General features: G+C 45.8%; 1 protein-coding gene across 11 annotated transcripts in view; it reads left to right on the top strand.

Moving 5' to 3' along the window:
• The window catches only part of IRAG1 (inositol 1,4,5-triphosphate receptor associated 1), a 157,732-nt gene that overhangs the window by 48,047 nt on the left and 86,095 nt on the right, over positions 1 to 23,590 (top strand). The window lies entirely within an intron of this gene.

The following is a 23,590-nucleotide window of genomic DNA, read 5'->3' as shown; positions in this document are numbered from 1 at the left end:
TAAGAAGTTTATATTACATAATTCACAAGATTATTATTATCCATGTTTTACAAGTGAGGAAACTGAGGCATAGAAAGATGAAACAGCTTGCCCAAGGTCACATGGCAGGGCTGGGATATGAACCCGGGCAGCCCAGCTCCAGGGCCAATGGACATAATTACTGTCCTCTCTCACCTCTGGACACCCTTTAACCTAAGAGGGTTTAGGGCATTTCTGAATGGAGATTTACCTTCCCCTTCCCCTTCCCCTTCCCCTTCCTCTTCCTTCCTTCCTTTCTTCCTTTCTTTTTCCCTTCCTCTCTCTTTCTTTCTTTCTTTCTCCCTCCCTTCCTCTCCTTCCTTCCTTCCTTCTTTCTGTCTCTCTCCCTTTCTTTCCTTCCTTCCCTCTCTTTCTTTCTTTCCCTTTCTTCTTTCTTTCTTTCTTTCTTTCCTTCCTTCCTTCATCCCTCCCTCTCTCTCTCTTTTTCTTTCTTTCTTTCCTCAGTTTCATTCTTGTTGCCCAGACTGGAGTGTAGTGGTGTAATCTCTGCTCACTGCAACCTCCACCTCCTGGGTTCAAGCGATTCTCCTACTTCAGCCTCCCAAGTAGCTGGGATTACAGGCATGCGCCACCATGCCTGGCCAATTTTTGTATTTTTAGTAGAGACAGGTTTCACCATGTTGGCCAGGCCAGTCTCAAACCCCTGACCTCAGGTGATCTACCTGCCTGGGCCTCCCAAAGTGTTGGGATTAGAGGTGCGAGCCACTGTGCCTGGCCCAGAGTGGAGTTTTAAAGAGGACACTTTGAGATACTCCTTGGAAAAACGTTTCATGGTCAAATAAATTTGGGAAACATTATATCCTTTCACCCCTTCTTGGAGATTTATAGTGCGCATTTACTTTTAAAGGCTCTGAGATGTCCTGCAAGACAGAAACCTATCTCCCACTGATATTCCCAAATAGAGTGAAACACATAACCTTTCTTTTCAGAGCTCCTGACAACATTACCCAGATCTGGAGTTGTACAGAACTCTATACAACTTTGGGATAAGTGGTTAGTGGTATTCCTACTTGGGTGGACACAGGATGGATCACGTGGCATCTAGAGAGTCCTTGCTGCTTGCAGAACTGCTAAGGAAAGTTCTCAGTGAGCAAGGTCAGCTCACAAACCTTCTGCCTGAGAGGCAGACAGTGGGCCGGAATGGGGAAGGCATGGGCTCTGACGGCTTCAATCCCTGTTTGGCCACCCATTAGCTCTGTGACTCTGGAGGTCACAGCATCACATTGAACTTCAGTTTCCTTATCTGCAAAGTGGCATCCACCTCATAGGGCAGTTGGGGGATTGAGTGAGTAAATATGCCTAAAGCACCAGGCACCAGATCTGTGGTTGCCAGGGCCTGGGGGGAAGAGGAACAGGGAGTGACTGCTTCATTGGTACAGAGTTTCCATTTGGGATGATGAAAGTGTTCTGGAACTAGATAAGGGTGGTAGGTGCACAACATTGCGAATGTACTTAATGCCACTGAATCGTATGCTTTTAAAAAGCTCTATGCTTCTGATGGATAGAGAATGTTGTTATTGTTATCATTGCCTGTTTTGCTTATTTCTACAGTCTCCTGGTCTCATGTAGAACTAGGACACTAAGATTGGAAGCTTCCAAGGAGCAGTATAGACACAACTTCACCATGTCAGGCTGAAGGGCATTGTGCCTCTTTTCTACTCCAAAGAGGTCAGGGGACCCCTTGGTCCAAGGGATAGTTTCTCCCTGAGAAAGGGAAGGGGAAGCTCTTGGGTTGACCTTGGGTTGAACAAAAGAACAGGGAGGAAATTTAGAGAGCCGAGGTTGAGCTTGTGGGACACACTCAGATTTAGACTCATAGCAGCATCAAAAGGGAACATTAACCCAGGATTGCAGAAGGTGACAGAAGACCCAGAAAAGGTAAACATTGGTCTGTTTGGTACAGGCAGAATCTGCCCCAGGAAAAAGCTTCGATTACAAATGAGGTGCCAACTGGTAGAGTGTTTGCAGAGGTCTGTGCCAGCATCGACCAGTTGCCTACCAAGAGGGCATTTCTAAACAATGGTGGGTCTGAGAATACATTTCAGATGGTGGCTATTTTACAAAGACTTTGAAAAGAGAGGCAAATTGAGAGAGGGCCACTGTGGTGGCGTGGAAAGGGCACCGGGCTGGGGTCAGTCTCAGCTGGGCTCCTAATGGCTGTGTGACCTTGCCACATCACTTTATCCTCTGAATCTGTCAGCCTCTACATCTAAAAAGCAGACATAATAGTTTCCTCCTTACAGTATTTCTGTGAGGAATAAATTAAATAATATGTCTGAAATAGCTTAGACAAAGGAAAGCTCTAAACAGCAAGAGGGCAGTATTAAAAACTAGGAACATCCTTTAGGGATTGCCATCAGGAGACGACAAGATGAAATCGCTCCCTTCTAAGAACCTTGGGCTCTCTCAGCGTGAAAGCAGTTAAATAGACCCAGCATGCTGTTGAGGCTTGGAGAAAGCAAGGATAAGCAGCTTCCCAGTAAATGTAAAATTTCCATATGACCCAGCAATTCCAGTCCTAGGTCTATATGCAAAAGAATTGAAAACAGGTGTTCAAACAAAAGTTGTATCACAGTGTAACAGCACTATTCACAATAGCCAAAAGGAGGAAACAACCCAAATGTCTATCACCTGATGAAAGAATAAACAAAATGTGGGATGGATAGACAGATAGATGATAGATAGATAGATAGATAGATAGATAGATAGATAGATAGATAGAGAGATAGATAATGATGGAATATTATTCAGCCATAAAAAGGAATGAAGTATGGTTACATGCTACCATGTGGATAAACCTCAAAAACATTATCTAAGTGAACGAAGCTAGACCGAAATTGTCACATGTTGTATGGTTGCATTCATATAACTATCCAGAACCGGTTAAAGCCACAGGGACAGAAAGCAGATTTGTGGTTGGCAGGGCCTGCCAGAAAGGAGGAACAGGGAGTGACTGCTTACTGAGTACAGAGTTTCCATTTGGGATGATGAAAAAGTTCTGGAACTAGGTAGGGGTGATAGGTGCACAACATTGTGAATGTGCTTAATGCCACTGAATTGTACACTTTAAAATGGTTAAAATGATAAATCGTATGTCACACATATTTTATCATAATTTTTTAAAAAAGAAGTTTACTGGTGAAGAGGAAATGTGACCCAAAGTTTAGGCACCCCTCTCCTAGAGTATGGTTGGGGGGAGGGGACGGGGTAGTCAGAGTTTGTCAGCTGGAAGCCAAGGTCTTGTGTCAGCAAATTCAGGGAGGGTCTAGAGTGAGCAAATCTTGTGTAAGGATCCCAGGGGATCCTGAAAGGAGTAAGACATGCTCCCTGCTCTCAAAAAAAATGTATAAACTACTCTCACGTCATAAACACCAAGAGGTACTACAGTATGTACAAGGGAGACATTGATTCAGGAGAAGGAGACATTGACTCAGTCTGGGGCCATCCATGAAGACTTCTTGGAAGAGAAGGTAGTTGTGGATCTGGCAGGTAGGTAAGAAAGAAGTGAGGAACTTCCCAGGAAAAGTACAGGGTTGGGAGAGTGGAGGGAGCGTTTCAGAGTGGGGAAGAGGTTAATATGGGTGGGGCACAGAGTATGCATGGACCCAGAGGGGAAGGTCATGGGAGAGACGCACAAAGGAAATTAGAGTCAGATGTAGAGCTTTGCAGGTGGATCTGAGGAAGTTGGGACATGATCTCCAGGCAGTGGGGAGTCAAGGCATCTTCTAAGCCTGTGTTTGAGAACAGTCAGTGCAGTAAAAGACTGAAGAACGAGAGACTGAGGACAGGGAGATGAGCTGTGGCATTGTCTCTGCAGAGGCCAAGGAACACCGCTCGCCCCAGAGCAATGGCCATGGGAAGGGTGAACCTCCAAACATATTGAGCTTGGCATTTGCCAGGATTCTGGTTTGCCTGGAATAGAAACGGATTCAAATTAGATTAGCAAATTAGCAGAATGTTCTGGATCATATCATTGACAGTTCTAGAGCAATCTCGGACATGGCTGGATCCATGGTCTCATTCCCTCGTCTCTCAGCTGTCCTTGCTATTAGATGTATTCTCAGGTGACCTCTCCTGTGTGGTGGCACTGTGGCACCTGCAGTTCCCAGCCTCTCCTTTCAGCAACGCTTGCAGCAAGAACTCCCCCAACAGTTCCAACAGAAGTCACCGAACTGAATGTATTGGCCTGGTCTGAGTCATGTGCTCATTCCTCAGTTACAACCCAGAGCTGGGAGCATGGGATATTCTGTGGGGCCAGTCCAGTGTTATAGCTCCAATCCCACAGTGGGGTCAACCACCCCCATCCCAAGCACAAGTATGATGAATATGCTGCTGTTGCCAGAAGAAGGGGGACTGGGGGCCACATGGGCAAAAATGCAGCTGCCCCCCAAAGTACTGACTTTGTGCTGAGTCATTTACACATCTCATGTCATCCTCTCAACCATTCTGAGGTAGAAACTGTTATCTCCCACCACATAGGAAGAAACCAAGGTGTAGACTAACTTATTCTCCCTCCTCACCCCTCCATCAGTTTCTGTGTTCTGCGCTTCTGGAATCTCTTAGGGAGGCAAAGTGAAGCCACTAAGAGGCAGTACGAGCATCACAGCTAAGAACCTGGAACTAAAGGACATGATCACAAAGATCAAATCACGATTCTCTAGGCAGAGAGATTCCCAAACTGCATTTAAATCAGGAACCCCATGCAGTGGTTACAGACTCTGGCCATTCAATTGTTAGATGGGAGGCCAGCCTCCATGAGGCAGGGGAGAGGCTTGTTCCTTGCCTCACTCCTGTCCATGAATAAGGCAGCTGAGAATCGTGGTCGATCAGTGGGTAGGAGAATGCAGGGTGTGAATCTCTAGGCATGGGAGTGTAACCTGGGCAAAGGTGGCCATTCCAGAGCATTCATTGCAGACAAACTTAGTAAAGACCGCAGCTTCCCACTCTTAGGAAGGCGCTGAATAAGAGGATGAAGGGGCATTTGTCAGTCAGGGAAGAGGGCGTAAATGGTGTTTCCTGCATAGAGTACAGGATGTGCAAAAGCACTGAGGTAGGCCTAGAGTGACAAGTCTTCATGATGATGAAATTCCCTGAGATCCCCAAATAATTTTGTCAGAGAAAGACAAGCCACTGTGGAAATGACTCCCTTTGGCATCAGCAGCAGACCAGAGGCTCAGGGTTCCTCAGGTGACCTGCTTCCCCAGTCGTCATTGTTAGGAATTAAATCCCAACTCAGTGACAGAGAGCCACCCAGGCCACTTCTGCAAGGGACCATTTCTGCCCTTCCAGGCCATTTGCAGGGTTAAAGTTCTTGGACCTGGTAACAGCAAGTGGCAGGCATGAATTAGCATTTCCTGTTTGGGAGGCAGTGCACGTGACACACAGGAGAGGGGAACCGGGCAGGAGCCAACGGAACCAGGAGAGCTTCACGGTGGCCCAGATTCTACTTGGGGTCTGACAAAGGCATTCTGGGTGAATGGGGACATTTTAGAAATGCTGACATTCCCAGGGGACTGGTCCAGTCCAGGGTGGAAAGCAATTTTAGATGCTCTGGCTACTATTTTTGGAGCCTGAATCACATTAATTCACTGCTGCTCCAAATGGTGCACAGCCAGGGAGACCTTCAGGGAGCCCAAGGGCTGTTTCCCAGCCCAGCACTGGTGCAGCCTGCCCAGAATCTGCAGGGCGGTGCCCACTCCTTCCTGCTCCGGGTCACTCTGCGTTTCCTATTCGTGTGCCAGTGCACGGCGTCCAAAGCCCCCAACATCTTCTCCAAAGAGAATCCTTCATATGAGGGGATGAACCCCCATCTTAGGATGTGACTTGGGGCTATTTCAGGAATATTGTGTAGCTTGGACTCTCGCTAAATCTGGAGTTAGGAGAAGAGGGACCCGGGCAAGAGATATCCAGAAACGTCCCTTGCCTTCCCTCCTCAGAGTTGGCTGAATCTGAGTCAGGCAGGGAGCCGACACTGTGCAGGAAGCAGTCACTTTTCTGTTGAGCTTCAATTCCCTTTCATGTGCCTGTCAGCAGCAGAGAAGCCACAAGACAGGGGAAGGGGCAACATGTGATGCCTTTATTGGGCCAGGTCGCCAGGTCTGGATGGGATGGAAGGAGGGTGGAACAAAGTGTGTTCTGGTGTTCTGGGAAGTTTCCAGCTGAAAGCCCAGAGGAGTGGTGCTGGTGTGCCTGTAATAGGTCACATTCCTCTCTGTTTCCAAAGCCAGTCCCTCCCGATGAGGGGGAAAGAGTACTGGGAAGCTCTGGAGTGAGGGATGAATCCTGTCCTTCAGCCTCATTTTATAGAGACTTCAGGGTGAGAACGGAAAGGTGTCACCCCCATTTGTGCCCATACTTGTAAAAACCCGTTCATTTGAATGTCTTTGCTAGCAGAACTCTAAATGCCTCAGATGAGGAATGGCGCTCCCTACAAAAATGAGTCTACCTTTGGGACATTTGTGCATGTAGAGTGTGGTGTGGGGTGTGTGTTGCATCTGTGCACTTCTGGAGCATCTTGAATTACTGCATCCCAGCTCTCGCTCTCTGTGCTTGCTTGCAAATTGCCTGCTTACTGCTATGTCTCTTACCTCTGAGCTCAGTGCCCTGGTCTACCTGGTTTACTACTGCACAGAGCTTGGCACTTGGTACGTGCTCTGTAAATATTTGTTAAATGGAAGAACAGATGAGTAATCTGCACATTCATCCCAGTGAGTCTGTCTTCCTTTTGGGGTGTAGTCTTGTCTCCATGTCTCTGTCTGTCTTTCTTTTGGGGTGTAGTCTTGTCTCCATGTCTCTGTCTGTCTTTCTTTTGGGGTGTAGTCTTGTCTCCATGTCTCTGTCTGTCTCTCTGAGCCCGTGTCCCTGTCCCTTCATCTCTATTTCTCTTAGTCTTCTTATTGTTGCCTCCTCCTTCATTTCTCCTCACACGAGCCCATCCTAGACACATAATCTATCTCTTTCCCTCAACCTGTTTTCTTACATTATGTATCCTCAGCAATTTCAGAGATGGAAGGCACGTTATAAATCATCGAGCTTAATTTCTAATGTTTATGTTTGAGGAAGCTATGCCCAGAGAGGTCACAAGGCACTAAGGACCAAAGCTAGCTTCCTTCTCTTTTTTTTTAATGGAAGTTAGAAAAAATTTTAAACAGCTTTGTTAAAATATAATCCACACGCCATATGATTCACCTACTTAAAGTGTACAATTCAATGGATTTTAGTATATTCAGAGAGTTGTGCAGCCATCATGGCTAACTAATTCCAGAATATTTTTATCATCCAAAAAGAAACTCCATGCTTATTAACAGCCACATCTCATTTCCCCATCCTCTCAGCCCTAAGCAACCATTAATTTACCTTCCATCTCTATAGCTTTCTCTATTATGGGCATTTTATATACATAAAATAATACGTGTGGTCTTTTGTGACTGGCTTCTTTCACTTACCATAATATTTTCAAGTTCATCCTTTCATTCATTTTAAGTTTCATACTTTAGCATGAAACTTAAAACTTATATCATTACTTCATTCCTTTTTTTTGAGACAAAGTTTCACTCCGTCACCCAGGCTGGAGTGCAAGTGGCATGATCTCAGCTCACTGCAACCTTCGCCTCCTAGGTTAAAGCAATTCTCATGCCTCAGCCTCCTGAGTAGCTGGAATTACAGGCGCACGGCACCAAGCCCAGCTAATTTTTGTATTTTTAGTAGAGACGGGATTTTACCATGTTGGCCAGGCTTGTCTCAAACTCCTGACCTCAAGTGATTCGCCCGTCTCAGCCTCCCAAAGTGCTGGGATTACAAGTGTGAGCCACCGCGCCTGGCTCTTCATTCCTTTTTATGACTGAGTAGATTCTATTGTATGAATATACCACATTTTATTCATCCATTAATTACTTTATGGACATTTAGTTTGTTTCCATGTTTTGGCTATTATAAATAGTGCTGCTATGAACATTGTGTACATGTTTTTATGTGGATATACATTTTCATTTCTCTTGGGTACATATCTAGAAGAATTGGTAGATCATGCAGTAATCCTATGTTCAACCTTTTGAGGAACTGCTAAGCTGTTTTCCAAAGTGGTTACGCCATTTTACATTTCTACCAGCAATATATAAGGGTTCTAGTTTCTTCACATCCTAGTCGACACTTGCTGTTACTTGTCTTTTTTATTTTAGCCACCCTAATGGGTGTAAAGTGGTATCTTATTGCTGTTTTGATTTGTATTTCCCTGATGGTTGATGACGTTGAACATCTGTTCATGTGCTTATTGGTCATTTGCATATATTCTTTGGAGACATGTGTATTCGAATATTTTGCCCATTTTAAAATTGTATTACTTGTCTTTTTATTATTATAAGAGTTCTTTATTCAAGTCCTTTATTCGATATGCTAGTTGCAAATTTTTTTCTATTCTGTGGGTTGTCATTTTACTTTCTTGATAGCATCACTTTTAATACAGAATTTTTTTTATTGCGATGAAGTCCAATTTATTTACTTTTTCTTTTGTTGCCTGCATTTACGGTGTTGTATCTAAGAAGGCATTGTCTAACCCAAGGACACCAAGATTTACTCACATGCTTTCACCTAAGAATTCTATAGTTATAGCTCTCCCATTTAGATGTTTTGAGTTAATTTTTGTGTATGGTATAGGAAGAGGTCCAACTTTATTCTTTTACATGTGGTTATCCAGTTGTTCCAGAACCATTTGTTGAAAAGACTCTTCTTTCCCCATCGAATTGTCTTGGCATCCTTGTTGAAATCAATTAACTATAAATGTTTAAGGGCTTATGTTTGAACTCTCAAGTCTGTTGCATTGATGTGTATGTCTCTTCTTGTATAGTGTATAGTATCATACTATATTACGATAGTTTTATAGTAAGTTTTGCAATTGGGATGTGTAGATAATTTTTTTCTTCTTTTTAATTTGTTTTGATTATTGTTGCTTCCTTGTGTTTCCATATGAAATTGGAATAAGATGGCATTCCAACAATTTAGGGCTTTAATTTCTTTCAGATATATTTCATATCTCTCAGAGTAAAAGTTTTACATTTATTTTGTTAAGTATATTTCTGGTTTTTGTTGTTGTTTGTTTGTTTGTTTGTTGTTGTTTTTAAGACAGAGTCTCACCCTGTCACCCAGGCTGGAGTGCAGTGGTGTGATCTTGGCTCACTGAAACCTCCACCTCCTGGGTTCAAGAGATTCTCATGCCTCAGCCTCCTGAGTAGCTGGGACTACAGGTGTGCGCCACCATGCCCTGCTAATTTTTGTATTTTTAGTTTAGATGAGGTTTTGCCATCATGGCCAAGCTGGTCTCAAACTCCTGGCCTCAGGTGATCCACCCACCTCAGCCTCCCAAAGTTGTGGTATTACAGGTGTGAGCTACCACACCCGGCCAGCCGTTGGGTGTATTCCTAAGTATTTATGCTTTTGATGCTATTGTGAATACAATTGCTTTATTAATTTCATTTTTTGATTGTTCATTGCTAATGTATAGAAATATAATTGATTGTACTATATCAATCATATATCCTGCAGCCTTGCTGAACTCATTTATTAGTCCTAATAGTTTTTTAGTGGATTCCTCAGGATTTTGCATATATAAGATCATATCACCTGCAAATAGAGAGAATTTTACTTCTTCAAAGGTAGAATTCTTGGGACCTAGTCTAGAGAATTTTTATTTCATTAGAAAGGTTCTGAAAGGAGTTTTGTGGTTAGCCTGGAAAAATACTAAAAAAATTATTCTCCAAAATGTATTGAACCCTATTTCAAAGATTAAATGTTTGAAACAGACTTGAATTTAAATCTGATATGGCTGAGAGATTCTATCAATAGCTATATTAGATTGTCAGAGCTACTGTATTAAAATATCACAAGCCAGGTGGCTTAAACAATGGAAATTTATTTTCTAACAGTTCTAAGGAAGTCCCAGATCAAGGTATCAGCAGGTCTGGTTTCTTCTGCGGCCTCTCTCCTTGCTTATAGATGGCCACCTTCTCTCTGTGTCCTCATATGGTCTTTCTTCTGTATAAGCACATCCTTGGTGCCTCTACATCCAAATTTCCTCTTCTTATAAGGACACCAGTCAGATTGGATTAGGGTCTATTCTAATGGCCTCATTTAAACTTAATCACCTCTTTAAAGGCCCTGTCTCCAAATACAGTCACATTATTATGTACTGGGGGTTAGGATTTTGACATAAGAACTAGGAGGAGTATTGGGGGGCACAATTAAGCCCATAACAATAGCCTTCTTGGTTTTCCTTTGAGAGATCTGATTTCTGGTTAGTTGCAACTAGTGAAAACAGAATATGTTAAATAACCAATTCACCGTGACCACCAAATGACAGTGACCTATGGCCAGAATTAGAAAGCACTGCCTATTTTCACTAAGCTAAAGGATCTTTGTGCATGGTTTTGCATGACCCTAGAACTCGTTTTAGTTAAGGACTACTCTAAAGCCAAGTCAAGGAGGGTGGATGACCAGCCATTAGACTCAGACATGTACATAACACCTAGAATTTGATTTACACTGCCGGCTTTAAAGTACTTCCAGATCCTGTTGTGTAAACAGTACGGTGACATAGTTGTATGAGGAGTCCCTCTGTGAAGTGAGCTTTATAAAGTTCTAAAATGCAAGATCTCACTCAATTTTGTTCTCTGTTGGACTAAGGGTTAGTTTTGGAAGCTCAAGATGTAGCTACTCCTTGCTCTGCAATTCTTGCAAAAGCCAAAAACAAGGTGCTGCTGATCTCAATTGGTTATGTCAGTAGGAACTGAAAAGCAAGATTCCCATCCCTGTGATCCAGACTGAGCAGTCATCCCACCTCGGTTAGTGCAGCTGTCTATCTCCCTCTTTCCTCTGCTCTCTTTTTCAGCATTTATTTTTAACTCTCTTGGCCTCTGAGTGTTTTTATTGCCATCTGGCCACAAGCCCTTTTAGGAAGCAGGCAGTTATAAATCACCTGCTGGGAAATCAATAAAAGTCAGTTCAATCCACAGTTACACCGATTTGCCCCCAGATAACCAGGATCCTGCAGGCTCAGTATTTTATCCCATGGGGGTGTCTGCAAGGAGGGTGAAGGGTAAGGGGGGGAACTACTTTCTGAAAGAGAGGGTGGACTGCTGCTCCCAAAGGCTCAAGGAAGGGATGGACTTTGGCTTTCATCCATGTGCTTTTCATCTGGCCTCGGGGGAGAGCTGAGTGTTTCCACTTCATCCAGCACAGAGTTTTCCACACCATGGCATTTTCTTATCTTCTGAAGATCTACTTTAGGGCTAAAGCATCTTCTTTAAGCCTCAAGAAAAGGCAGTAGAAATGAGTCACTGTATTTGCTGGGGAGGACAGGGAATGTGCTACTGCAGCATGGAAGAGGGAAGACACTCTGTCAAGCTGCCTGTTGCCAGGCCACTGTTTTCACTCACCATGAGTTGGTTCATCCCTCTGGCTAGAACTCCAGGGAGTCAAGTCTGAAAGTTGTTATACAGAAGCTGAAAGCTAGGCCCAGAGAGGCGGGTGACTGGCCCAAGGTCACAGAGTAGTTTCATAAACAGCTCACAAAGAAATGGTCTCACTGCTTGGAAATCCTAGTTCTCTTCTCAAAAGGAGCTTTTGTCAGGAATGCAAATTTATGGGTAGTTGAAACTAAACAAAATATAGATCTCCAGAGAAAAAATACCAATCCATTAGTTTATTTATTAAAAATGGGTCCACCAAATTGCCCCCTGTAAGGACCATCGGGACCATTAGACCATCCATTTGTACACTCTTGGATAATGGGAATATACTAACCTTTGAAGGACTTCTTCCTCCCCTCTCTATCAGGGGAAATATTACAGCTGCAAAGCACAGAGTGCTGGGTTTTGGGTGGTGGGAGGCAGTGAGACTGTGGGATGCTGAAGCCAGGAGGGAGGCAGCCTCAGAGCCAGGTCTGCTGGCACTTATCCCATCTTCCCATCAGGGCTTTCAGGAGATGTGTGCATTTAAACTGGGTTAAAGAATTATTCACTTCAATTTAACATATACCAAGCCCTAATTATATACCAAATGTTAGAGATACAAAGATGAGAAAGACTTAGTTTTAAAGGATGAACAGGAGTCTGCCATGAAGATCCTTGAGTGTCTCTCAGCCAAATAGGGGAGACGAAACTATAAAAAAATAATTGCAATTATGTTAGAGCAGGGTTGGCTAACTTTTCTGAAAAAAGGCAGCTAGTACATATTTCGGCTTTATAAGTCAGAGTGTCTGCCTCAACTACTCAATTGCCCTCATAGCATGAAAACAGCCATAGACAATATACAAATGAATGGTTGCGCTGTATTTTGATAAAAATTTATTTACAAAAACCATTAGTTGGTCAGATTTGGCCCAAAGGCCATAGTTTGTTGAACTCTGTGTTAGAGGAATGCCATCATAATATAGGAATAATAATAATAAAAGTTACCATTCTGTTAGTTATTTTGTGCTAGACACTATATCTAATTTACATACATTTACATACTTTTCAAATTTGAATATTTTTCATAATAATTTGTGAGGACATTGAAATTCAACAGCCAAAGTCATAGAGCTAGAAAGTGGCAAATAGAAGGTTAAAGTCTATGTTTCCAACTAAACAATTTAAAATGCTAAAAGGAAATGGGGCAGAGGGTTTAATCTGGTGAGAATCATGAGGTGGCTCCTGAAGGATGAGTAGGGTCTTTCATGGAGACAGATGGAGGGATGGCCTTCTAGGCAGAGGGAGTGACACTGAGGTTTGATAGCACGTGGAATATTCTGGAAAGTGAGCATTAGGTGAGGCTGGGGTGCAGGATACCTTGGTGTTAGTGGCTGGAGAAAAAACAGAGAGGTTTGGCAGTCTCAGAGCAGAAAGTTTTGCATGAGTGCCCAGGAACCTGAACTTCATCTGTGGACCAGGGCTTCTCCAGCTCTGGTCTTTGGATCACATTCCCCTTTAGGAGCTTTTAGCCATACAGATTCCCGGGCCCTATTCCCAGATATTCTGAGTCAGTCTATCTGAGAAGGGTGTAGGAATCTTCATTTTATCAAGCACCTCAGGTGCTTTTAGTAAGCAGCCAGACTTGGGAGTCAGCACACAGAAAGCCATTGAAATGTTTGACTTGAGGGAGGCCTGCGACCACAGCTATGTTTTAGAATTCCAGCTGTGTGGAAGATGGATTACTTCATAGGAGAACCACCCTCCACCTACCCCAGGAGTCGATTTTCTGGTTATCAGCTTTTCTCATCTGGACATGTAGAATGAATAGGGCTGCAGGATGGCTAGATTTTTATGAGTAGGGAATTGGGAGGTAACTGAGGCAGTAAGAGGATATCAGGAAAGCATTGAGTAGCGGCTCCCTCCCTCCTGTCCTGGGGCCCCTGCCCAACTTGGGCCTTCCAATGCTGACCTGCAGGCTGAGCAGAGCAGAGCTGCTGCTCCCAACCAGTCCCAACCACAAAGCCTGCCAGCCATACCCCAGCCAGCATTCCAGCCCAGGGCCCTAGAAGGCCTTTGCTTTTCCCAAACTCTGCCAACCCTAGAGGAAGGGTCCTGTGTAGGGGATCCAGAAGATCAGAGGAAAAGAGATGAAAGGCCACGAGAACAATGTCCCAGGACTTTGGGGCTTCTGGGATCCAGGGTGACTCCAAATTAGGTGCTTTAAAAAAAAAAAAAAAAAAACCAAACAAACAAACAAAAAAAAACTTCTGTTCTATAAACATATGTTGTCATATTAAAAATATCTACATTCCTCTACATTCTATCATAGCATTAATGAAAAAATCATTTTATAACTAGGAAATACCAACCGTGGGCACAGGAAAGAGGGGTGTCTGAGCCGACGTAAGGAGCCTGGGGGCCACCCTGGGAAAATGTTCCCCAGGGTGCAGGAGCTCCACTCAGGCCTTGGTAATGTTGCTAGTGTGATCCAAGAAAACCCTGCCAAAACCCAGTGATTTCCCAGTGCCTATGCTCCTTGTGGAACCTGGGCCAGGAAGGGGGTCTGCTCACCTGCCTGCCCACTCACAGCCCAGAACAGCTCCAGCAAAACTGCTGAGGCATCTCCAGGCAGTCCCTGGCCTTAACCTGCCCTCAGAGCTCTCTTTACTCGGTCTTTTCTAAAAACAAGAAAATACTTCACGAGAATGACTCAGCTTAACCCCTTGGATAAACTCTATGCTATTTACCAGTTAACTTAAGCAGAGCTATTGCATGTATAACAAACTGCAGGTTAACAAAGAACATATGTAAATCTGATTGTTAGGGATGATACCTTCTCCACGATGACAAACTGGTGAAGCCTTAGCCAGAAAAACCTCTTCTGGTCCTGTGTTAGCATTTCATTTTTGGTTGAAGTTGTTGCTGCTGCTGTCGCCCGGCTCTGTTTTGACCTAGAAGCCTTCATTATGGTATACTGAGCAGAACCCTGGGCTTGGAGTCAGGCTCCCCTGAGCGCAAACCCTGTTAACATTACTTAGTAATTGTGATGTCTGAAACAAATTACTTCACCTTTCTGAGCTTCAATTTTCTCACCTGTAAGATGGGAATAATCGTACCATGCAGGGCTGTTGTAAGGACTGGATAAGATAAAGGATGTAAAGAGTCAGGTAGAGCACCTGGTACAATAAATGTCAGTTTCTCTCCTGCTAATGCCTCAGAATTACTCCCAGACCATCGCCACCTCTCCATGGTGGAAAAATGACTCCCCTGGGGAGAAATTCTCTATGGTTACTTCCAATCTCATATCATTAGGCAGTCACAGTTGCACATGCCCATTTAAGCAGTAGGACCTTGAAATACATGTGCCTCTAATCACCAAAGCTTGCTGTTGGGAGAGCCATTCCCAGGCTCTACCCTCCCGGCTTCCACCCACCCCTGCCATTGCATATCGCTGTTCGCCATAACCTGTTCTCAACTTGGGTCTAAAGACTCAGCTAATGCAGCTGTTTGCACATATCTGGATAACCAAGGGACTGCTCACTTTTACTTTATCACGTGTCTTCTTGTGCACACACCCACCATCCTGCAGTTCAGCTCAGAGTCTATTGGTGAAAAAAAGACCCTGGCCAAGATCCACAGCTGCTCCCACCCTGCTGCTGGCCTCAGTCGGCAAGGTGTGAGCTTCCTTCCTGTCCTGCACATGGGAGTCTCCACCCTAAACTCTGGTGCTGGGGTTCCAAGCACAGGGCTGTGAGCCTGTTCACACAGCCAATCATTGTCCAGGTCTTGGGGTCTGCTCTTCTGGGGAGGGTTGAGAGTGAGAGCCTATCCAGCTCTGAGCTGAGGGATAGGTAGGTGGAGTGGTCGCCCCCAGGAAGTAATGATGTTTGAAAATCATTTGAAGGTTGAAATTTGACTCAACAAACATATCTTGGTGTGTACCAGTCTATCTTCTAGGCAGGAACATGGAGGTTGGTCAAACCGAGTCACTCCTCTGGAGCCCTAACAGTTTAGATGTGTGTATTAGTAAAAAGAAGTGGGGACAGGCATCCTGGAGAGGTGGGAGAAGGTTCTATGTTTGGGCTGGGGTTTCTGGCCAGATGCTGGGCCCACCAATGGTAGCAGGGAATGCAGAAAGAGGAACAGGTTCTGAGGAAGAGGGCATGGTGATATTCTAAGTTAGGGAATAACTTAGGGTAAGCTCATCAACTCTAGATCTGAGTTCCCAGCTTAAACGCTCAGGGTTAGGGTTAGGGTTAGGGTTAGGTAAGCAGCAGAGTAGAGAGGTGAGAGAAGACTTTGGTGCCAAAAAAGTACCCACAGGCAGCATTATAAAGGATAGGCTGTTTGCACCAGTTGGAACTCTTTATTGCAAGTGCCAAAAAAGCTCGTACAAGCCAGCTTAAGAAAAAAGGGGTATTCATTGGTTCTCAAAACAGAAAAGGCTGGGGATATCAGGCATGGCTTGATCAGGATCTGAGAAGATAGCCTCAGGACCTAGTTTCTTTCTGGCTCTTAGCTGTGCTCTGTCTCACATTGATTCCAGCCTTAGACAAGTTCTTCATCATCTTAAGAGGGATTCTGTTTTCACCCTCTGGAACTCAAGGCTGCAGTTAAGGATGGCTTTCCCAGGATGCCCAGTAATGTCTTCTTGCATCTCATTGGTTCTTGTCAGCTCACATGCTCACCCTCCAGCCAATCACTGTGATCAGGGGGATGTGATGGCTGCTTCCAGCCCTGGGATGCCGGGAAGGCCCCTAACTTCCTACTGTGTGACTGCTTTCAACAGGCAACGTGAACTTGAACTCATGGGGCAGAAAGCAGGGCTCAGGCTGGCAAGTTAGCCCAGCCTTTACTATTGAGATGGAGAGACTGAGGCCTGAATGGTGAAGGAACTCATTCCTACATAGGCAGTTAGCATGGCAGTCTGCTCTTCACTCCCCACAAGGCCCTGTCCCTGAACCCCTATCTCAATCCTGCTGTAGCTTTCTGTAGCACGCTTTACACCAGACTTTGCCCAGCAGCCCAGCCCAAGGTTATTGGGCCTATTTCCATGGCTTTGGAGAACTGGGATTCCCAGAGTGGAGATGAACAGGAGGCGGGGACCTGAGCTGGGGTGCTCCATCCCAGCAGGGAAGAACACTCTCTCCTGCTGTCTTAGATGATCACAGTCGCAGCTGCTTCCTGTCTACCCCAGGGGATGCCGTGAGAAGGACTTCCAGTTCCTCGGAGAGGGGCTGCGTCTCGGCTGGTGTTGTTCTTGTTGGCTGTGCTGGCCCTGAGGAAGAGCTGGGATCTAGAATGATCAAGAGCACTGCCCTGTCAAAAAACATCTCCTAATACCCTTGTTCTGTTTTTGCTAAGATTAGAGAAGCATAGGAATAAGCTCTCTCTAAGGAAGAGCCAAACATCCCATTTTGGGCAGAGGAGACCCAGGGTTTAATCCTGACTCTGCCTTCTGACTGTGTGACCTAGAGCAAGTCACTTTGCTTGTCTAAGGCTCCATTTCCTCATCTGTAAAATGGAGAAGCAATTCCTTTCTCACAGACCTGAGATGGTTCAAGAGCTAGCGTATCTACATTGTGCTGGGTGTGTAGTAGGCCATGTGAAAAGTGAGGCTTGATTCCTAGAGTCCTTGCTTTCAAAAGAAGAGATCCACCAGGTATTGAGAACTTTCTCTGTACCTGTGTTATGTTCCCAGGACAAAAGAAAGCTATCTGCCCTCAGGCTTTGCAAATGAGAAACAGAAACCACTGCTTGGCAGATTGGGATAGCCACACAGTGCTGTCATAGACCAGAGGAGAATATAGCTTCCAGGAGAGGTCAGGGAAGCCTTCCTGGAGGAGGTGGCCTTGGAGGACACACCCCAGAGCCCCAGTGCCCAGCACAGTACCTAACACATAGGAAGCACTCAACAAGCTTTTCTAGAATGGGTGAATGATTTAGGCAGGCACCATGGAGGCCATCTTTTCCTTCTGACTTTCCCAAACCAGTTCCTACATATATTCCTATATTCCTATATGTATTCCTACAGGTTCCTAATAGACCCTGATGACCTCTTCCTAGAAGAAAACTAGGAAGGGAAGCGGAGATGAAGGAGAAGTAGGAGGAACTGAATGAGAGAGGCACACTGGGAACTGGGTGTTAATTTTCTTTTCTTTTTTTGCTTATTTATTTATTTATTGGGCTGTGGTGTTGCCAAGTCAAGGAAGCTTTATTTTTATTTGGAACAAAGTTTCTAAAGAATCCAAGGCAATAGGGTGCCTCTTCTGGTTCCTGGTGGTCTAGATGGCCCTTGACAGATCTCTGGGCCTGGACAAAACACTAGCTTGCCTTTATCTATCCTTGCTCCCATCCCAAGAAAAGGGCATCTTCAGTTCAGAGGCCAGGAGATCCAAGGAAGAGGCCGTTGGCTCAGATTCAGCCATGTTGGCTTCTGAAAGAACCAAGGCCATCAAGGCCTAGTGCGATCCCATCAAGTGGGTGCAATGCCTCCTGCCTTCTACCTGAAATAAGGTACATTTCCCAGAGGCCTGCTTCATGGGAATGGGCAATCCCAGGTGCTGGATTGCCAGGACCCCTAATACCAGAGTCTGTGCCTTTGCCGGAGCAGGAATCAAGCCATGAGTCCAGGTCTGGGTTTAAAGGCAATGACCACCTTGCAAAGCCTCCTGGCTCTGCTCTGTCAGGAAGGAGGTGGTTCCAGAGTACCACGGCAGCAGACACGAGGGTGCTGCCTCATTTGAACACACATAACCGTTTGAGGAAATGCTTTGGTCAGCATTCCAAGCGGAGCCAGAGGGGCTGGTGGGGCTGCTCTGTGGTCTTCTGTTAGGCTTAGGTTAAAGCTAGAAGAGCCATTGATAAGTTAATCTGAAAACTCACTTTGCAAATTACTCCTGGATGGTAGGACAGAAGCATGAAGGTGTCAGAGAAGGAGGCCCTGGCCTTTTGTGAGGTTTTAGTTGTAGAATACTATGGGAGAAATTTGCACATCTGTGTGGCAGAGAAGACGTGAAACCCAGGTACATCATCGAGAGAAAAACTTGGCCATTAACCTGGGGAAGCTCAATGAGAATGAAGGCAGGCAAGGCCACCCACCTGCTTATATAGCAACCCAGATGATGGCTAAGTTTTGTATTTTTAGTAGAGATGGGGTTTCACCATGTTGGCCAGGCTGGTCTTGAACTCCTGACTTCAAATGATCCACCCGCCTTGGTCTCCCAAGGCGCTGGGATTACAGGCATGGGCAACTGCACCCAGCCTATGTAAAACCTTCTTATCTGCTTTTTAGAAATATGGTGTCATTCATTTATTAATTCAATAAACATTTAGTGAATGGCTATTCTGTGTTTGACCCTGTGCTGGAGGCAGGTCATAAAAATATGAATATTATAAGAATATTCATAAAGCTATGAATAAGGCAGAGTCTCTGCTCTTGAGGTGTTCAAATTCTAGTTGGGTTGAGTTCTGGGAGGATAGGGCAGTAGGCTGAATACTCCCCCCTCCCCAAGATGTCTACATCCTAACCCAGGAACCTATGAAGATGTTACCTTAAATGGCAAAAGGGCCTTTGCAGATATGATTAAATTGAGAATACTTAGATGGAGATTACCCTGGATTAACTGAGCGGGTTCAATGTAATCATGAGTTCTTATAAGGAGGCAGGACGGTGAAAGTCAGAGGAGAAGGAAATGTGAAGGGGGAAGCAGAGATCAGAGGGGAGAAAAGATGTCAGCAACCCTGCTGGCTTTGAGGATGGAGAAAAAAGGGTCACCAGCCAACGAACGTAGGCAGCCTCTAAAGCTAGAAATGGCAGGAAATGGATTCTCCCCTAGAGCCTCCTGAAGAAGCACAGCCCTGCTGATGCTTAGACTTCAGCCTGCTGAGATGGATTTTGAACTTCTGACCTCAAGAATTGTAAGATAATGAATTTGTGCAGTTTTAAGCCACCAAATATGTGGAAATTTGGTACAGACGCAATAGGAAACTACTACAGGAAGGGAGTAACTTTTCCTGAGGTGAAGAGGAGGAATGGATTTATGAAGGAGGAGATATGTGAACTGGGTCTTGGAGGACAAGTAGGAACCCGTAAAGTATAGAAGGAGGACAGAAGGCAGCCCAAGTATAAGGAGGAGGATGTATGCAAAGGGTGTGAAAAAGCAGGGCATGTTTGGAGGTTGGCTTTTGGTCCACTGTGGTTGGGGCATAAGGTGTATGAAGGCTGAAAGAGGGGATCAGCCTCGAGAGAGGGGCTAGGAGCTTGACTCAGAACTGGCCCCCCCGTGGTAAAAGGGAATCAATCCTCAAAGAGTTTATGAAGGGGAAGGATGATCCAATTTGTGTTTCAGACAGACTGCTCTGGTATCATTATAGAGGGTCATTGGAAGGGACCAGGCCAGAGGTAAGGAGACAAATGAGGCTGTTGCAGTGACTCAGGTCACACAGAGCCATGGGCAGGGGTGCCAGGGATGGGAGGAAGGGCATTTCTGAACTAGGATTGACGGGACTCAGAGTCATCTAATTGAATGTGGAGGGTGACAGAAATGAAGGAGTCACGGTGACTTCTAGGTTTGTAGCTTGAGTGCCATTCTCTGGGCCACAGGAGGAGTGGGCTGGGGAGGGAAAGAAACAATGAGCTCTGTCAGGGATGTGTTGAGTGTAAGGGATTCATGGTCCACTTGGGAAAAGTTGTCCAAAGACAATTGGCGATGAAATCTCCATAACTATGCTATCTTGGGGTGATATTAAAGTCATCTGTGTTCCTTCTGCACCCTGGTAGGAGCAAGAATCAGGGAGCCTGGGGCTGAGTGGCTCAGTGGTGTGCTGGCAATGTTTCACGGCCAGCTCTCTGGGGGGAAAAGGCCCTGATATGTACATAGCGTTTGCCAATTTCCATGGTATAGATACTCCCACTATGACCAATGGCAAGCTACTAACTCACCCTCACTGATCATGGAACTGAGAAGAGATGGGCAGTAGCAAATCATTATATAGTTTCCGCTATGCAGAGACAATAGAAATAAATCTTCAGAAGAGCATAGATGATAGTAAAATGTAGTAAAATAATTAAAAAGCAGTTATTTTGAGTATTTATCTCCTTTTTGTTTAATGTGAGTTCATGTAATTTATTTTTTAATAATGTCTGTGTTTAACCACCAGTTCACAAAATTCTTGAAAATTACATTAGACTCTTATGAGCTGGAACAAGCAGGCTCCTGTGCACCACTAAAGAGATTCCTCCAAAGTACAAGTTAGAAGGGCCCAGAAATCCACCTACTTCTCAGGCTTAGTGACTCTCTAAAGTCACCCATGTGGGGAGGCAGAGCCAAGCCTAGGGCCTAGGAGACAGTTTCTGATCCTCCATGTCTTCCTGGAGACCCCTCGGTGCCCTGCCCTTTATGGGATCTCACAGACCCAGAATGCCGTGTGGTCCTTGACCCCAGGATGATGACTCATGTCACTCTTGAGTGAGTGACTCAGGGAAGAGGCTGCTGAGCAGCCTGGAACAAACAGAACTGGGCAAGATTTATATCTGCTAGGCGCTAAATGGGAGGCTCAGATACTTTGCTGCTATTCTCGGTGCCTTTGAACTGCCTCTGATTGAGCAATTGTACATATTTTGAAGAAGAAAAAATTTTTTCAAGTGGACCTATTTTTAAAAAAAGAATTCCTGAAGTGAACAAGCTGGAAAGGAAACCTGGGGAGATGTTTAGGCTTATTTCCTGTCACTGGTCTGAGCAGGTGCTGGCTCCTTCCCAGGGCACCCCCAGCCAACAAAGCCTATACGAGATCCACAGGAGCGGAGAGCAGGGCTGGAGAAAATTGGGCCCTAAGAAGGTTTCCCACAGAGGTGCAAACCCCAGGATTGTCGGGGTTCTCAGGGCCAGCCTCCCGAAACGTGACTTTGTTTAGGGGACACAGTCTTGGGGGAAGTGACTTCCACTTCCTCATCCTCCCTTTTCTGTTGCCACTGAGGCTTTCTTCCTGCATCTCCGCCCTTCACCATTCCTGCTCCTGCACAATTCCCTTCAATCTAAATCCACTTTCAGGAGAGAATCCTGGGGCTTCCACCACACACTGGGGGGTGGCTGTACCCCCTTCAGTCACTCACTTACCCACTTGTTCAGCACAGCACAAATACCTACTTGGCCAGACACTGTGGCTGGCTGTCTTCCAGGAGGGATTCCACACTAGGCCTCATGTCTCACCTGTGGAACAAAAACCTCTGTTTTGGGGGAGTCATCATGAGTACAGGGATAGTGGAAAGAACTGGGGCTTTGAAACCAGACCAACCTGGGACTGAGCACAGCCCAGACCTGGGACTAAGCACAGCACAGATCTGGGGCAAGCACAGCACAGACCTGGGACTGAGCACAGCACAGACCTTGGGCAGCCACAGCACAGACCTTGGGCAGCCACAGCACAGACCTGGGACTGAGCACAGCACAGACATGGGGTAACCACAGCACAGACCTAGGACTGAGCACAGCACAGACACGGGGCAAGCACAGCACGGACCTGGGACTCACCACAGTATGGACCTGAGACTGACCACAGCACGGACCTGGGATTGACCACAGCACGGACCTGGGACTGAGCACAGCACAGACATGGGGCAAGTCCAGCACCGACCTGGGACTGTCCACAGCAAAGACCAGGACTGAGTCTCTTTTACTTGCAGGAGACAAATCTGGGAGCTCTGAGCCACTAGGATGAACACCAGAGTCTCTCTGAGCCTTGGCTTGGTTTTGTTGATGCTGTGCATGCTTAGAGAACTCATCTGCCCTGTTTGGAGAATGGCGAGGGCACTGAGTGGACTCTATGTACCAGCACCTTGCATATATTTCCTGATTTAATCGTTACAACAACGCTAAAAGGTGGGTGCTATTACCTCCATTTTCAAATGAGGGAACTGAGGCCAGGGGAGATTTATCCAGCAAGGGAGAGGCAGAGGAAGGATTAGAATGGAATCTGCCAAGCAACAAAGCCCCGTGAGCAGGCCAAGGTTAGGAAGCAGGATGGGGCTTTCCCGAGGCAGGCTTCCCATCCGGCTCACTTGTGGAGTCGCAGAACCCAGCTCTGCAGTTGGCCAGGCCCAGGGGACCCCCAGAGGCACCTCCCAGCACTTTCAGCAGATCTCCTGTGGGGAGCATCCTCTCTCCTGCGAGAGTGACCATGAGAGCATGAGAGCAAGAACAAGGACGAGTCACTGCCGAAGGACGCCTGCTTTCACAGCACAGACACAATGGCTTACCCTTTACTATGAGCAAAACCGTCAAAATGAAAAGTCAGAAAGCTGCCACATGTAGCCGGGCTCGGGGCGTGGGGGCTCTGGGGACTTTTCTGGCTCTGCCCCTCACTCATAGGTGTGGCCTTGGTCACATGCCTGCCCCTCTGGGCCTTGGTTCCCCATTGGTAAAAATGGGTGCAGGGGTAAGACTGGTGAGTTCTCAGTGGTCCCTCCGTCACCCTCTGGATTTGCAAGGGCTAAGAGAGCTCCACGTGCAGTCACCCCCAACAATTCCCCCCATCAGTTGTCCATCTAGAGATAGACCCGTGGTATTAATAGCAACCTAATCTCTTTCACATTCTTTGTGCTGCTAAAATGAAAGCAAAAATTCAAAGCTGGAAGAACAAAAAAACTCCCTTCTGAGAATACTGAGTCACTCCAGAAAGGTCAGTGGAGGCTAGGTTAACCCATTGTTTTCCGAAAGGGCTTCTTGGCTCTTCCCTCAATGCTCAAAGATTCACAGAGAGAATCTGAGAGCCGCTTAGCTTACAGGCTGTGCTCCTGGGATACTGTGGTTTCAGAGAGGAGTTTGGTCTCTCCTAGGCAGGTTGCAAGGCTCTGGGAGAGGCATCTTTGGCGCCATGATGAGAGGCTGCTGTTGCCTGCGGAGAACAGGCTTGGCCCTGCAAGGAAGGGGAGCATCAGACCCAGATTCGGTGAATTCCCAGCACTGCCATTCATGAGCGATGACATTGGGCAAGTCTCTGGGCCTCTGTTTCCTCATCTGTAACATGGGTCTAACTTTAATGTTAATAATAATAGTACTTACTCTCCCCATCTCACAGGGTTGCTGGCAGCACTGAAAGAGATAGTCTCT

This window comes from Gorilla gorilla, chromosome 9 (assembly GCF_029281585.2).
Source record: "Gorilla gorilla gorilla isolate KB3781 chromosome 9, NHGRI_mGorGor1-v2.1_pri, whole genome shotgun sequence".
NCBI classification, from domain to species: domain Eukaryota; kingdom Metazoa; phylum Chordata; class Mammalia; order Primates; family Hominidae; genus Gorilla; species Gorilla gorilla.
This window is presented reverse-complemented; position numbering and strand designations above follow the sequence as displayed.